Source organism: Balaenoptera physalus, assembly GCF_965194825.1.
Source record: "Balaenoptera physalus genome assembly, chromosome: 7".
Lineage (NCBI taxonomy): Eukaryota > Metazoa > Chordata > Mammalia > Artiodactyla > Balaenopteridae > Balaenoptera > Balaenoptera physalus.
In genome coordinates, this window is record NC_138886.1 from 53,257,128 (window position 1) to 53,271,340 (window position 14,213).

The 14,213-nt window shown below is 40.4% G+C and overlaps 1 protein-coding gene across 1 annotated transcript in view; it reads right to left on the reverse strand.

The window, feature by feature from the left end:
* Positions 1-14,213, reverse strand: part of LOC309665182 (uncharacterized protein) — a gene marked incomplete at its 5' end in the record, with an annotated part of 137,829 nt that overhangs the window by 13,413 nt on the left and 110,203 nt on the right. The window contains 6 exons of the mRNA XM_082471396.1: positions 7,190-7,349; positions 7,666-11,460; positions 11,562-11,735; positions 12,914-12,994; positions 13,618-13,960; positions 14,071-14,163. The remainder of the gene's footprint in view (positions 1-7,189; positions 7,350-7,665; positions 11,461-11,561; positions 11,736-12,913; positions 12,995-13,617; positions 13,961-14,070; positions 14,164-14,213) is intronic.

A 14,213-nucleotide genomic window follows, 5' to 3' on the forward strand; every position in this document is an offset into this window, starting at 1 on the left:
GATATGCAGAAAATGAGGAATCAGTACAGAAAGGCGCTATAGGAAATTCCCTTGACAATACTGAAAATAAATCCTACTAGGACAGCAGGTACAGGTATAGCCAACAAGCAATCCAGATGAAAATGAGAGCGCGGGGACATGCAGGAGAAAAGAGTTCTAGTGTAAAAAAAAAAAATTAACCAATTGCTTATCGGGTAGATTTGCTTGTGTAGAAAGTTTTCTCAAAGGCTGTGCTGCTTGAGTTTGGGAATGTGGATACAAAAGCCAGACGGGCCGGGTTCAAATGCTGCCTCTGCCACAATGATCTTACATCTCCATGAAGCACAGGCAGCCTCGCCGTGCTTCATGTTTCCCATCTATAAAATGTGGATTGTCATGTACCTACCACACAGAGTTTCTTAAAAAATTAAATCCATTACTCTACTTAATGTGTTAAAATAGTGTTTTGAATATTACGGGCTCTCAGAGGGGCTGAGAAAACATTAACAACGTGTACAGAGAAAAGTAAGCACATTTTTAAAACATAAGTAATTTATCAGCTCTAGGAAAAAAAAAAATTAACAATTGAGTAAGAAAGGAAACGTAATGATAATAGACTCCTTGGCTCAACAGTGAATATTCCATTGTCAGATAGATAATACAAATAGTAAAAACTGCAGTGTAAAAAATTAGAAGGATGGAGGAAGGGTAAAGGGATATGAGATAACTCTTTACCACAATAGGAAGTGAATTAGAGGTAGGCATTCTATGTAGAATGAGGAATTAAATATTAAAATGAACGAAGAAATATGTTTAACATAGTCCTGAAAGAACAGGACATGGGTAATGATGGCCCTTTGGGTACCATGATAAGTGACTGAGTGAGTGAGACAGACGCAGGGGGACCAGGGGCTGCTGCTGGGCTTCCAGAGCACCAGCTTCCACGAGGGGCCTGAGGGTTAGGGGTCCACCATGGGGTTGGCACTGCTGGGAACAATGCTAGGAAGGAAGGGAAGAGTTCCCTCCTTAGCGTTCCATCGCACAAACCCCGAACATGGGTCTCGCCTATTCTGGGAAGGTTCTTTTCCGCTCTGGGATAGGGCCTGAAGGGCAACCTAATCCTAAAGATTCATGGGGGAGAGCTTCCCTTTTTGACCTCCACCGCCTAGGACATAGGATAAGCTTGGCTCGACACTACCACCATTCATTTAAAAAAAACAAAAAAAGTACATTTTGGTTTGAAATCGTAGTTTCTAAAACAGCAAGTCATGACAAAATTGATATTTGAAGGCATCTGACCAACACATAAATAAAGCAATCAACATCCCTGTTGTGCTCTGAAATTAAACAGATGAAAAGGATTGTGTCCATGACAAGTAGAAGAATGAGAGAGACGGCGTAGAGGTTGAAGCTTAAGTGAGACCTGAGATTGCCTGGGCGCCAGCTGACGTTTCAAAGCCGAGCCCAGCGGTGCGTACCCTGACGACCGCCCCCAGGTATCAATGCTGGCTGGCACGCTTCCACCCCAGTGACCCATCCCTGGGCTTTGCCTTCATCCCGGGTACTCAGGTATCCTTGTGGTACTCAGCTCCCACACTGTCTTTAAGGGCTGAATAAAACCACACGACTAGCCAGCATGGAGGAAGTCACTTAATAAGCACTTTCCTATCTGGGGGGACAGATGTGTCTGGATTTCCGTGAAGGAACTGAAATTTCAACAGCTGAGTTCAAGAAAGCTGCTCCAGCAACCCAGAGGGAGACGTAGGGGTCTTGTGTTTCGTACCGTATCTTGGCAACCCTCCTGGCTGCTGCTGACCCATGGCAGAGGCCCGGCTCCTTTTGCAGTGGGCCTTGAGGTGCTCATATTTCCAGCTGTGTCAAGAAGAAAGAGTGTGGTAAAGTCACGGGACTCCTTGCTTGGGTCACAGAAACACCAAGACACCACCTGAGAATGAAATCCCACAGAAAATAGAAACCAACAGACATTTCACGGCACCCATGGGAAGCGAGGATTCTTTAAGAAACAAAATAAGTGCAGATGAATTTTTTTAGAACATCTGAAATCCTGAGTAAATGGCCTTGGATTTACAATGCCCATGGATTTCTGGTGTTTTAACAATAAGCAGGAATTTGGGTTTTAATTCCTTTAAGCATTTTCCTATAAAAGGAATTCACCCCAGCCATTTTTTCTAGACAGTATTTCACTTTCTCACTTTTTCCCCTCTAGGTTAGAGCTATGATAAAAAGAAGGGAGACTGAGGAAGGGAACAAATATTTATAAAGTGCCCATCCTATGCTGGCATTGGCCTAGAAGCTTTGCCTGTATGCCATGTTCCTTCTCACAAATCCAAACACAGACCTTTGCTTCCTCTTATGCACTGCCACTAACAAAGAGATTCCATTCATTCATGGAATTCATCGAGGACAATTACATTCCATTTATTCATGGAATTCATCGAGGACAATACCATCAATTCAAACTGTACGTGAATGCGCTCATCTCTTGGTTATCAAGATTCTTGCTGCGACTCATTTCTCTATTTTGCCCAGTATTTAAAACCCTTCATCATTCGTTGCTTCTTACCTTGCCCAGTGAAAGTGGGCAAGCACTGTTACCCTCACTTAATAACCCACGTTACCCAGGGAATAGCCTGGATTAGAAGCTACGATACTCAAAGCTCCTGGATAAGCGCTCTGAGTCTCCTGTCTAGACTTGATGAATAATTCACAGGTCTAGTTGGTGGATGTCCAGTTAGGAGTCTGGCCGAGCTGATTGCTTCAGAGCCAAGACATCCAGGGCCTTACTCTTGCCTCATTTTCCTCCTTTCTCTCTGATTGCTGCTGCTTAAGGGAAATCCTCTTATTTCCCTATTCTTTTAAGAGTTGGTACAGCACAAGGTTCTGGTGCCAGCCCTCTCCTTGGTTATTCTCTTCACTCATTCAGCCAAAAAGCATTTGAGCTCCTAGCACATGGGCATGTCAATTGCCTGTTGGCTTTGAGGTCTATTGCTGGCTCTTCCCCTGTTCTGCTGTGTATTATAGGCTCCTTTGCCCTCTAGCGTCTGGTGATTACTTACAACTTATGGGAGGTACGGTGTAAAATTGGAGGGAGGGAAAAAGAAAGAAGACCTCTCCCTCTTGCCCACCCTTCCTGTGAGCTTCAGGTCCTGGATCCCTCTGGTCACCCCTCCAGGCAGCCCCTACATGGTTCTAGCTCCTGTCAGATGATGGGCTCGCTTCCTCCACTGCCCCTCCAGCCCTAGTGGTGGTAGCAGCTTCCAGCTATTACTGACCTGTGGGTTGCTTCATTTCTCCTTGTTTGGCTTGCCAGCTTTTCCATCACCCTTTTAACCAATTATCTGTATTAAATCCCATCTGCTTGCAAGATTTAGAGGACTGTTTTCCTGGCTCTGTCCTGACTCACACAGACACCCTTCTTAGCTACAAGCTACAGAAACCAACCTTGACACGTTGGCAGAAAAGGATTTTATCACGAAAGCTATTGGAGAGATCAAAGAATCTCCGAGAGGACCCCAGAACCCGGCTCGGAGACTACAAGGGAAGGAGCAGTGCTCGAAAATCTCCAAGCGACACTGTGTGGGGGAAGCCATGCTCGATGTCTTGGGTCGTGCCATGTGTGCCACCAACACTGGATGCTGCAAGGTACCATTCAAACTGTTGTCTCTGCTACCGTCTGTCAACAGAATCAAATCTGGGCATCTCCTACTTCTTCATGACATTAGCTTCCAATTTAGAGAGTGTGGAGATGGGTACATCTGATGCTCAATGTCCAGGTCATGTGCCCAACCCTGGCCACAAGTGTATCTGACATTTTCCCTTCCTGTCCTGGGAGATGGGCTCTTTATAGGCAGAATTCCCTAAATATACGATAGAGATTTGGATGCCTGAGTAGACCTTGAGACAAGGATTCAAGTGTAAGTGGTTTCTTTGGGAGTTGTGAAAAATCCTAGGAATCACTGGTAAGGAAGTGGGGAAAGTAAGATAAGGAAGGGAGGGTAACTTATCGATCAAGTTATTGCTATGAGGTAACTGGATCTAAATCCTCTAAGGGGGACTTGGAGCCAGTGTAGAAGATATGTCTCAGAGTCACCCCAGCGCCTAGGAGCTGAGCTATTTATACACCAACTACACCCCAAGCTGCTGAGAGCAGCTGGGGTGGGCCTTAATTCTCCTGCACTCCCAGCTTCCCTCCCCTACTAGTGAGCTGAGTGGACCTCATCAGCCAGAGCAAACCTTCAGGCAAATAAAAGCAGTGGGGAGAGCAGTTGAAAGTTGGGCAGGTGTAAGCTGAAAAGGTAAGGGAGAGATGATGAGACAGGGAACCTACCACCTCAGCCACGGTGGATAAGAAGAAGAGCCAAGGTCCACTAGGAACTGCTCAGCGTTGAAGATATGACAGTGGATAAGAGAGAAGCATTCCTGGCCTCACTAAGCTCATGGTCTCATACTCAGACATGAGAACAGGCAAGTACAATATACAGTGGGACAAGAGCAGTAATAGAGGCAGCCCTACGCAGCTAGAGGTAGACCCCAGGCCTCTAAGACCCAGGAGCACAGAGCCAGCATCCTACTCATTTTCACATCCCCATTGCCTAGGATGGTACCTATTCAATACATGTTTTCTGGCCCAATACTGACCTGCCAGGCACAGTTCTGGTGTGTTATATTCATGGTTTCTATGTAGGTGTGTCCCCATTGTACAGGGAAGAAAGTTAAGGCACTCGTGATTATTCCTCACCACCTGACTACCCCTAGTGATTATTTGCATTTCAGCTTTGGTGTAATTTCTCCAAAAGTTTTGCCTGCATTTCCAAGCCTGGGCTACCCCTACCGGAGAACTTATGTCCTGGTTTGTCAACTCATTCTCAAGTATCCTCCTGAGCTAAGCTCTTAGAGAGCAGGGACTATATGTCTGTTTTGTTTAGCAATGTACACTCAGCATCCAGGCTAGTGCTGGCACTTTATGTGCAAGCCTCATTTATACTGATGATTTTTTGAATGAATGAATAAGGCTCAGAGAGGTTGAGTAACTTGACCAGTCACACATCTAAGACATGGCAGAATTGAGGCTTGAACTGCAGTCTGTCTGACCCCCAAATATCTCCTCTGCTTTGCTGAGCATTAAGCAACTTATCTGTCTATGGCAACTAGAAGATTTAACTTGGCTTAAAGGTTGCTACTCTAAGGTCAGAAGTAATGGGGCAGGAAGTGTCTAAGAACTTCCCATATTCATGAGGCTGAGGAATTATCAAGCAGAACTCTGGACCTAAAGCTGGAAGAAGGTTTTTAGAGGATATGGCAGGATGGGACAACCTTTAAAATTCCCTGAAATTAGAACACTCCCTAACACCATACACGAAAATAAACTCCAAATGGATTAAAGACCTAAATGTAAGACCTGATACTGTAAAACTCTTAGAGGAAAACAGAGGCAGAACACTCTGACCTAAATCGCAGCAATATCGTTTTGGATCTGGCTCCTAGAGTAATGGAAATAAAAACAAAAATAAACAAATGGAACCTAATTAAACTCAAAAGCTTTTGCACAGCAAAGGAAACCATAAATAAGATGAAAAGACAACCCTCAGAATGGGAGAAAATATTCGCAAACAATGCCATGGACAAGGAATTAATCTCCAAAATTTACAAACAGCTCATGCAGCTCAATATCAAAAAAACAACCCAATCAAAAAATGGGCTGAAGACCTAAATAGACATTTTTCCAAAGAAGACATACAGATGGCTAGATCCTCAACATCACTAATCATTAGAGGAATGCAAATCAAAGTTACAATGAGGTATCACCTCACACTGGTCAGAATGGCCATCATGAAAAAATCTACAATAAATGCTGGAGAGGGTGTGGAGAAAAGGGAAACGTCCAGCACTGTTGGTAGGAATGTAAATTGGTACAGCTGTTATGGAGAACAGTATGGAGGTTCCTTAAAAAACTAAAAATAGAGCTATCATATAATCCAGCAACCCCATTCATGGGCATATATCTGGAGAAAAGCATAATTCAAAAAGATACATGCACCCAATGTTCATTGCAGCACTATTTACAATAGCCAGGACATGGAAGCAACCTAAACGTCCATTGACAGATGAATGGATAAAGAAGATGTGGTACATATATACAATGGAATATTACTCAGCCATAAAAAGGAACGAAATTGGGTCATTTGTAGAGACGTGGATGGATCTAGAGACTGTCATACAGAGTGAAGTAAGAAAGAGAAAAACAAATGTATATTAACGCATATATGTGGAATCTAGAAAAATGGTACAGATGAACCAGTTTGCAAGGTAGAAACAGACACAGATGTGGAGAACAAACGTATGGACACTGAGGGGAGAAAGCAGGGGCAGTGGGTGGTGGTGGGATGAACTGGGAGATTAGGATTGACATATATACACTAAGATGTATAAAATAGATAAATACACTAAGATGTATAAAATAGATAAGTAATAAGAACCTGCTGTATAAAATAAATAAAATTCAAAAACAAAAGATATGTGCACCCCAAATGTTCATTGAAGCACTATTTACAATAGCCAGGTCATGGAAGCAACCTCAATGTCCATCAACAGATGAATGGAAGATGTGGTACATATACACAATGGAATACTACTCAGCCATAAAAAAGAATGAAATAATGCCATTTGCACCTGGAGATTATCATACTACGTGAAGTAAGTCAGACAGAGAAAGACAAAATATATGATATCACTTATATGTGGAATCTAAAAAAATGGTACAAATGAACTTATTTATGAAACAGAAGCAGATTCACAGACTTAGAAATATGGTTACCAAAGAGGAAAAGTGGGGGGGAGGGATAAATTGGAGTTTGGGATTAAAATATACACACTACTATATATAAAATAGATAACAAACAAGGACCTACTGCAAAGCACAGGGAACTATGCTCAATATCTTGTAATAACCTATAATGGAAAAGAATCTAAAAATATATATATATAGCTATATCCCTATATATAACTGAATCACTTTTCTGTACACCTGAAACTAACACATCAGTATAAATCAACTATATTTAAATAAAAATTTAAAAAACATTTTTTTAAAGATCATACCTGTTTTTCTGAAAATTGGTGATCTCACCTGAATGGAGAACACTGGAGGAAGAACATTCTCTGCAGGATAGTGAATGAACACAGGCGTTACCTGAAGTGTCCTGGAGAAGGATGCAGGACGTCTGGGCAGTGGCAGTGGGTATGCAGGAGCCAGAGGGGCAGAGCGTGTACACACTGCCATATATAACATAGAAAACCAACAAGGACCTGCTGTACAGCACAGGGGACTCTGCTCAATCTTCTGTAATAACCTAAACGGGGAAAGAATTCGAAAAAGAATGGATACATGTATATGTATAAGTGAATCACTGTGCTGTACGCCTGAAACTAACACAACATTGTTAATCAACTGTACTCCAATATAAAAATTTTTAGAAAAGACTTGACTTAACTTTCTACGGTTTTTAATCTCTCTCTCTAGGTAAAAATGTTCCCTCTAGCACCAGCAATGATTGACGTCATTAGCTTACTAAACCAATTTTAAAATATTGGAAATAAAGTGATTGTAAGCAGCTGATCCCTCATTTTTTGCTCCTTTAAGACACTGCAGAAAAAGTCATGCCCAACCTCCAGCTTTCAGATGTACACGGAGCCACATTCAAAACGCAGGGGAAGAGGGAGATACGGTTTCGAAATCTCCAGTCAAAGCAATTCTTCTTCGGCCTTATTTATCATGTTCTCATTCTCTCCTTTCGGCAAAATCAAAGAAAGTCATCCATCCTCCACGCATGCACTTTCCACACTTCCTCGATTCTAAAATAGCCAAGCAGCATAGATTTATTAACAGCTTTTTGGTATGGGGAGGTGGGAGAAGGAAAAGACAGGGAAAATGCGACATGAAATGTTCACAGAGATGACAATGCACATAGCCCGATTTTAGAGTCTTAAAATGTGGCCCCAAGAAAGTCTTAGAAGTGAAAACACATGCTAATTAAATATAAAGTCTTCAAGTAATATTAACGAAGAGCCTATATATTTTGTCCAAATGAGACTGCTAGATATAACCAAAAGAAGTGGGAACAACAAAAAGAGCTTTCACAGAAATTAGTTTTGAAGAAGTAAATATGCATTTTAAAATTTCCTTGCAGCACGTAAGGTATTCAGATTTGTTTCTGAAAACTGGTAAATTGATTAGATCAATCAATATTTACATGTATAATAATACAGGTGCTTTGACAATCAGTGTAAACTTTCTTGGTAAAACTGAAGTAGGACCTAATTTCTATGTTAGCTCTTTTTCTTCTGGAGAAAAACATGTCTGTGCCCCATCGGTTTTTAAATAGAAATCCATAAATGCAGCCAATTAGCTTAACAGTTCATCAGTCACCCTTTAACTCCATCACTGATTCAGAAATTCAGAAGCGAACACTGGGTTGTAGTCATCTAGTTCTCACCACTTCAATATGTTCCAGCAAAGTCCACTCACAGTGCCCACCCACAGGGTTAGAAGGGAAGCCAAAGACAAAACAAAACACCTTTCTCAAAGGATCAGTATTTCATGAACCCCTCAAAGATCAATATATAATCTAAGATACCACAGGGAGAATTAAAAGCAGGACAAAGACATTGAATGTATATACCAAATTAAGAGAAAGTGTGGAAGAAAACACTAAGATCAAGAATACATGTCCAAAATTTACAGCACATAGACTAGGAATAGAAAATACACTGATTTTCTGTTGCCCGGTCTTCTGGCCACAGCTGAGCCCTAATCAACCTCAGAGCCAGATGCATCCTCAGAATCCATCTTAACATACTTTTTCAAAAAGCCACTCCAGACAATTGGAAATAGAACCGAGATAGAATTCTTTGCCCCCACCGCTGAAGATTGAATATTTTAAGCCATGGATATCTCCCATTATCTTGTACCCTGGCTACACTTAGCTACACATCTTTGAATGTGCCAGGCAACTTCAAGCATCTGTGCCTTTGTTTATTCTGTTTCCTCTATCTGTAGAAATCTTAGGTATCCTTTGTGGCTCTATACAAAAATTTCCACTTTTATGAGGCATGTCCCATTCATATCCTCTAACCATAATTAATTGTTTGTAGTTCTTCATTTATTTCATGAGCTCCAGCTAGAGGAGCCTAAAGGATGTAAAAGAAAAATTTTACCAGATAATGATAGTAATTACTATTATATGTAACATTATTTACATATAAAATATATTTCAGCCCAAATACAAAGCTAAAGAGGGAAATAATGATGAGAGTTATGAACTAAATCTCCCCCCCCCCTTTTTTTTAATAAAGCTGTAGCTTCTACTATAAAGTCAATATATAAAAGTTTAGATAAAGCCTGGATTCCTATTGTAAAATGTAACAAGGATAGAAATTCAAACATAATATCACTTTGTTTTGAGCTGTAAAAACTCTATCAAGGCAAAACATCTTACTTCACAAAAGTTACTTTAAAAGTTAGCAAATTCTCATTCAGTCATTCCCACCATGGGCTGACACCCAGAATCATAAGAGGAACTTTTGTAGAGTATGGATTCCTTGGCCTCATACTTGGCCTGTGAGCCAGCATGTTTGGGGAGTGGAACAAAGAACCAGTATTTTATAAAAGCTCCCCTAGGTGAGCTGAAGAACAATCATGTTTATTGTCTTAACTGATGGTTCGCATAATTGTCTGAGCTGGACATATCAGTAAATGTTCTTTACAAGGATACATCAATGAACATAAGAATTTGGGCTCACAGTATCTGAATTCGATTTATGCTGTCAGTTTCAGGGAAGATACAGGCACTGACCTTGCTCCTTTTGTTACTTTGGCGTTGTAGTGATGGGAGAGAACGGACTGGAAAAAGTTTCAAGTCTTTAACAAATTTCTGAAGAACAAAATGTTGACTGAGCTAAAACGAAATGTCTCATGGTTGTCTTCAGTCTAAGCAAGAAAATATTAGGAGGCAAAACTTTGTTAAAATTCAATTTGACTGATTATCCAACCATGAATACAAGCTGGTTTTCACACTTTAAAAGGCAATGTGAAAGTCTGGTTTTTTTCTTTTTTCTTTTTTGTTTGTTTTACATGTCAATCATCAAAAGAGCTTAGTTTTTAAGTCTTTGGTTACATGATGACCACATCTTCTTAAATGAGGAAAGAACTTGGTTATGTTCAAAGAAATAAAAATTAACAGTAATAGAGTTTTTAAAAATTAGAATCCCTGCAGATCTAATCCTGCAGATCTAATTTACAGCTGATTTGGGGATAATTCACACTATAAAGTAAAAGGAGATTTGAACTTAGTAGACTCCATTAATTGGATGTTTTCTGACAATTCTCTAGGTGCCACTCTAAATATGTAAATATGTTTTCTATGCACGCATGCCCCAGTGGGAACCAAGGACACTAGGGATACAAATGAGTAAGTTGACTCAAACCTTAACAAAAAATGAGAAATGCATCTGACTCTCAACATATTAAACTTAACATAGCCTTGGGACTTCCCTGGTGGTGCAGTGGTTAAGAATCTGCCTGCCAGACACGAGTTAGAGACCTGGTCCAGGAAGACCCCACATGCTGCAGAGCAACTAAGCCTGTGTGCCACGAGTACTGAAGCCCGCGCGCCTAGAGCCCGTGCTCCGCAACAAGAGAAGCCACCGCAATGAGAAGCCCGCGCACCGCAACAAAGAGTAGCCCCCGCTCGCCTCAACTGGAGAAAGCCTGTGCGCAGCAACGAAGACCCAACACAGCCAAAAATAAATAAATTTTTAAAAATAAACTTAACATAGTCTTGAATAGTGTGGCTGGTAGGTAATAACACCAATGTGCATCTAAGAAGAATATGTGAAATTCCATTGCAAACCATTCATTTTCATGAATCTCTCTTCTGTGTGCTTTTGTTGTATTTGACAAGCTCAGAGATAAAAATAATACAAACCCACCAGCTTCCTGGGTCCAACCAATATAGGTAGACTTTCACCATCCCTGTAATGTGTCAATCTCCCTTTTAGGTTAAGACAAATTTGACAGTACACAGGGAAATTGTTTTAAAAACCATGGTTGTGCTAAGCGTGGGAAATATAATCTTATAATACTAAAATTCTTTTTGTTTCTCACATAAGAATTTACAGCTTTCACAATGCAAGAATATGGTTTTTGGAGTAAAGGTGAAATTGTAATACTCACATTCAGCTGGGCAGCCAAGAGGATCTGGGCAATTTTCCGTATTTGCTCTGTAGATACGTAGTACAGACCACATCAGAAAGGAGAGGACTTACTGGGGCAGGTTGTATTTTCCAAAAATGGCCACGTTAGTATTTCCAGTCCCACATGTTCTTGTACAACTTGCTACTTACCCATCAAGAGATAGAGTCCATTTTTCCTCTCTTGGCACCTGGGCAATGCTTTGCGGCTACCTTGAGTAAGAGAATGTAAAGAAAGTGATGCTGTGTGACTTTCAAGGTTAGGTCATAAAAGCTGATACAGCTTCCTCCTGGCTCTCTCTTGGGACACTTACCTTTGGAACCCAGCCACCATATTGTGGGGAAGATGAGCAGCCGTAAGAAGGGCCACATGTAGGTGTTCCAGCCACAGCCCCACGTTGGTCCCAGCCAACAGTCAGCATCAACCACCAGACAAGCGAGTGAGTGCCCTTCAGATGATTCCACCTTCTGCTTTCCAGTCACCCCACCTGATGCCAAGTAGAGAAGAGACAAAATGTCCCCGCCCACCCCACCCCACCCAAATTGCAAATCTGTGTGTGAAATAAACACTCATTATTTTAAATTGTTGTTTTGGCGTGGTTTGTTCTACAGCAACTGGAATACTTATCAAGTGTCTTGATTCTATTTCATCTTCTGTCAACAGCTGAAGTCACTTTTCACCAGGAAAACAACCTAACAATCATTTAACAATGACTCCATCTACAATGATTCATATATTATGGTATCTGACTCTCCCATAATAACCGCCCTTTATCTACTATGCATTTGGTCACTGTGGGACTGGCATCATGTGAGAGAGCTATGCTTGTTTAACTTGGACAGTGCAAATTTTCTTTCAAAATTATAAAATTAATTCATACTCATGAAAATTCAAACTGTACAGATTTTTAGTAAAAGAAAAGAAAAAAAGTCCCACTTTGTTAGTTAACTTCCACTCAATCCCACATCTTTTTGAGGTAACCATACCAAATCCAGTGTGTATCCTTTCAGACCCTTCTCTGCTTTTCTTTACCTTTATACACACACACTCACACACTCCTAAACACAGGTCTTGGACATTTTCCTCCAGAGATCATGAGTTTCTTTTTAGTATGTTGTTAAAGCACAATCATCATACATAATATTGATGAGAATTACGATCGAGACAGAAAGATGACGATGATGGTTGCCATGTTTGAGTTCTGACTATGTGCCAGGTAATGCAGAACATGGAGACCTTGAAACTGGCAAATACTAAAAAACAGGGCTTTTGTTTCTGGAAAACCAGTTGTTAAACATGGTCCTTGCTGGTAAATTTGTCTTTGCTTATTAATACACCTCCAGCATCTAGGACACTGTCTAGCACATGGAAGGCTCTCAATAAATATTTGTTGAATGAACAAATGAATGAATGTTTTAATCACAGCCTCATACAGTATTCTAATTGATGTACTTCTGAAATGAATGTGACCTACCAGTTTTATGAATGAGCTTAATTCCAAAATATAACTGCTATTTATTCTTTGTTTTCAGACATTCCTTTACATGGATAATTGGATTACCTTCTCTGTGGGTCACCAGAGCCAATGGCATGGCTGGAGCATGCACTTCACAGGAAGGCACAGTTCCCCAATGGTCAAGTGTTCATGCAAAAATAAATTCATACCTCATAACCAAAAAGTACCATCCTTTCTTCCTTCATATCTTTTGACAGCTTTTGTTATATTAATGGTTTCTTAGGAGCGACCTGGTCAAGGAAAAAAAACATATTGAAGTACACTTGTACTGTGGGTATATGTGTATTTGCACAAGCAAACCTGGGCATAGGTAGATCTTTCTGGAGGAAGCTACATACATACATAATAAATAATATCTTCTTTAAACAGAACTGGTAGGAGGGTTGGTAGGAGATCAGGAAGAAAGCATGAATAATGAAACATAAAAAGGATAAGAATCCAGGCTTTGTTCTCTGTCAGCGGAAGAAAATCATACCTGCAAGGTGGTTATCTCCAAAATTAACCAACTACCCAGATAAATATAAGCAACTTATGTACTTTAGGCCTAAAAGACTCAAGGCAGTGTGGTAACGATCAGGTGGGGGACAAAAGCATTCCCGGAGAGCAAAACTATGGACATTATTTAACCCTCATAATATGCTCCAGGTTTCAGGTCACTGACAATAATTATGATTTGTAGAATGATAGACGTCTACGGGGCACTTCCCCAATTCCATCTCTCCTTAAAATACAAATGCTCCCCAAAGCATATTTATCTTTTCAATTAATCTTCTTGTGGGCTCCAAGAAATTCTTTTGGGTCAGGCTGATCTGAAGGAGATGAAGGATAGTGGTATTGGTGTGGGTTTACTTACCAATTATTCTTTAAGGTTGTTCCCTTCCAATGCTGGGCTAACAAACGGGCATGTAGTTGAATTTTTTCTTCTTTCCCTTTTCTTTGGGAAGTTCCAAGAAACATTAGGAATCTCTGTTCTGTTTCTATGAAAAAAACTCATTAGGGTGTTATAAATGATGGTGTGGCTTTCACTTATGAGAGTCATATATCACCACTGGAAAGTAGATATCCTGTGATTCCTTGCTTCTGAGACATAGCAATAATTTCCACCACTGGAAATGCAGCCATCATTCTGGTAGTACTTTCAAAATCAAAGGCACTGGAAAAATGCAAAGAAGTGAGGAGAAAGCCATGTATTCCCCCTGTAGAAATCAGAGAATGAAATTAAGGGAATATCTAAGAAAATTTCTAGCATGTCAAGGCTTTTTCAGATGAGCAAAATAAATTAACTTATCAAGAAACCTTGACTTACTTCACTTAGTATGATAATCTCTAGGTCAATCCATGTTGCAGAAAGTCAGACACAGAATGATGAATATCATATGATCTCACTCATATGTGGAATCTAATTTTTAAAAAAAGATACAAATGAACTTATTTACAAAACAGAAACAG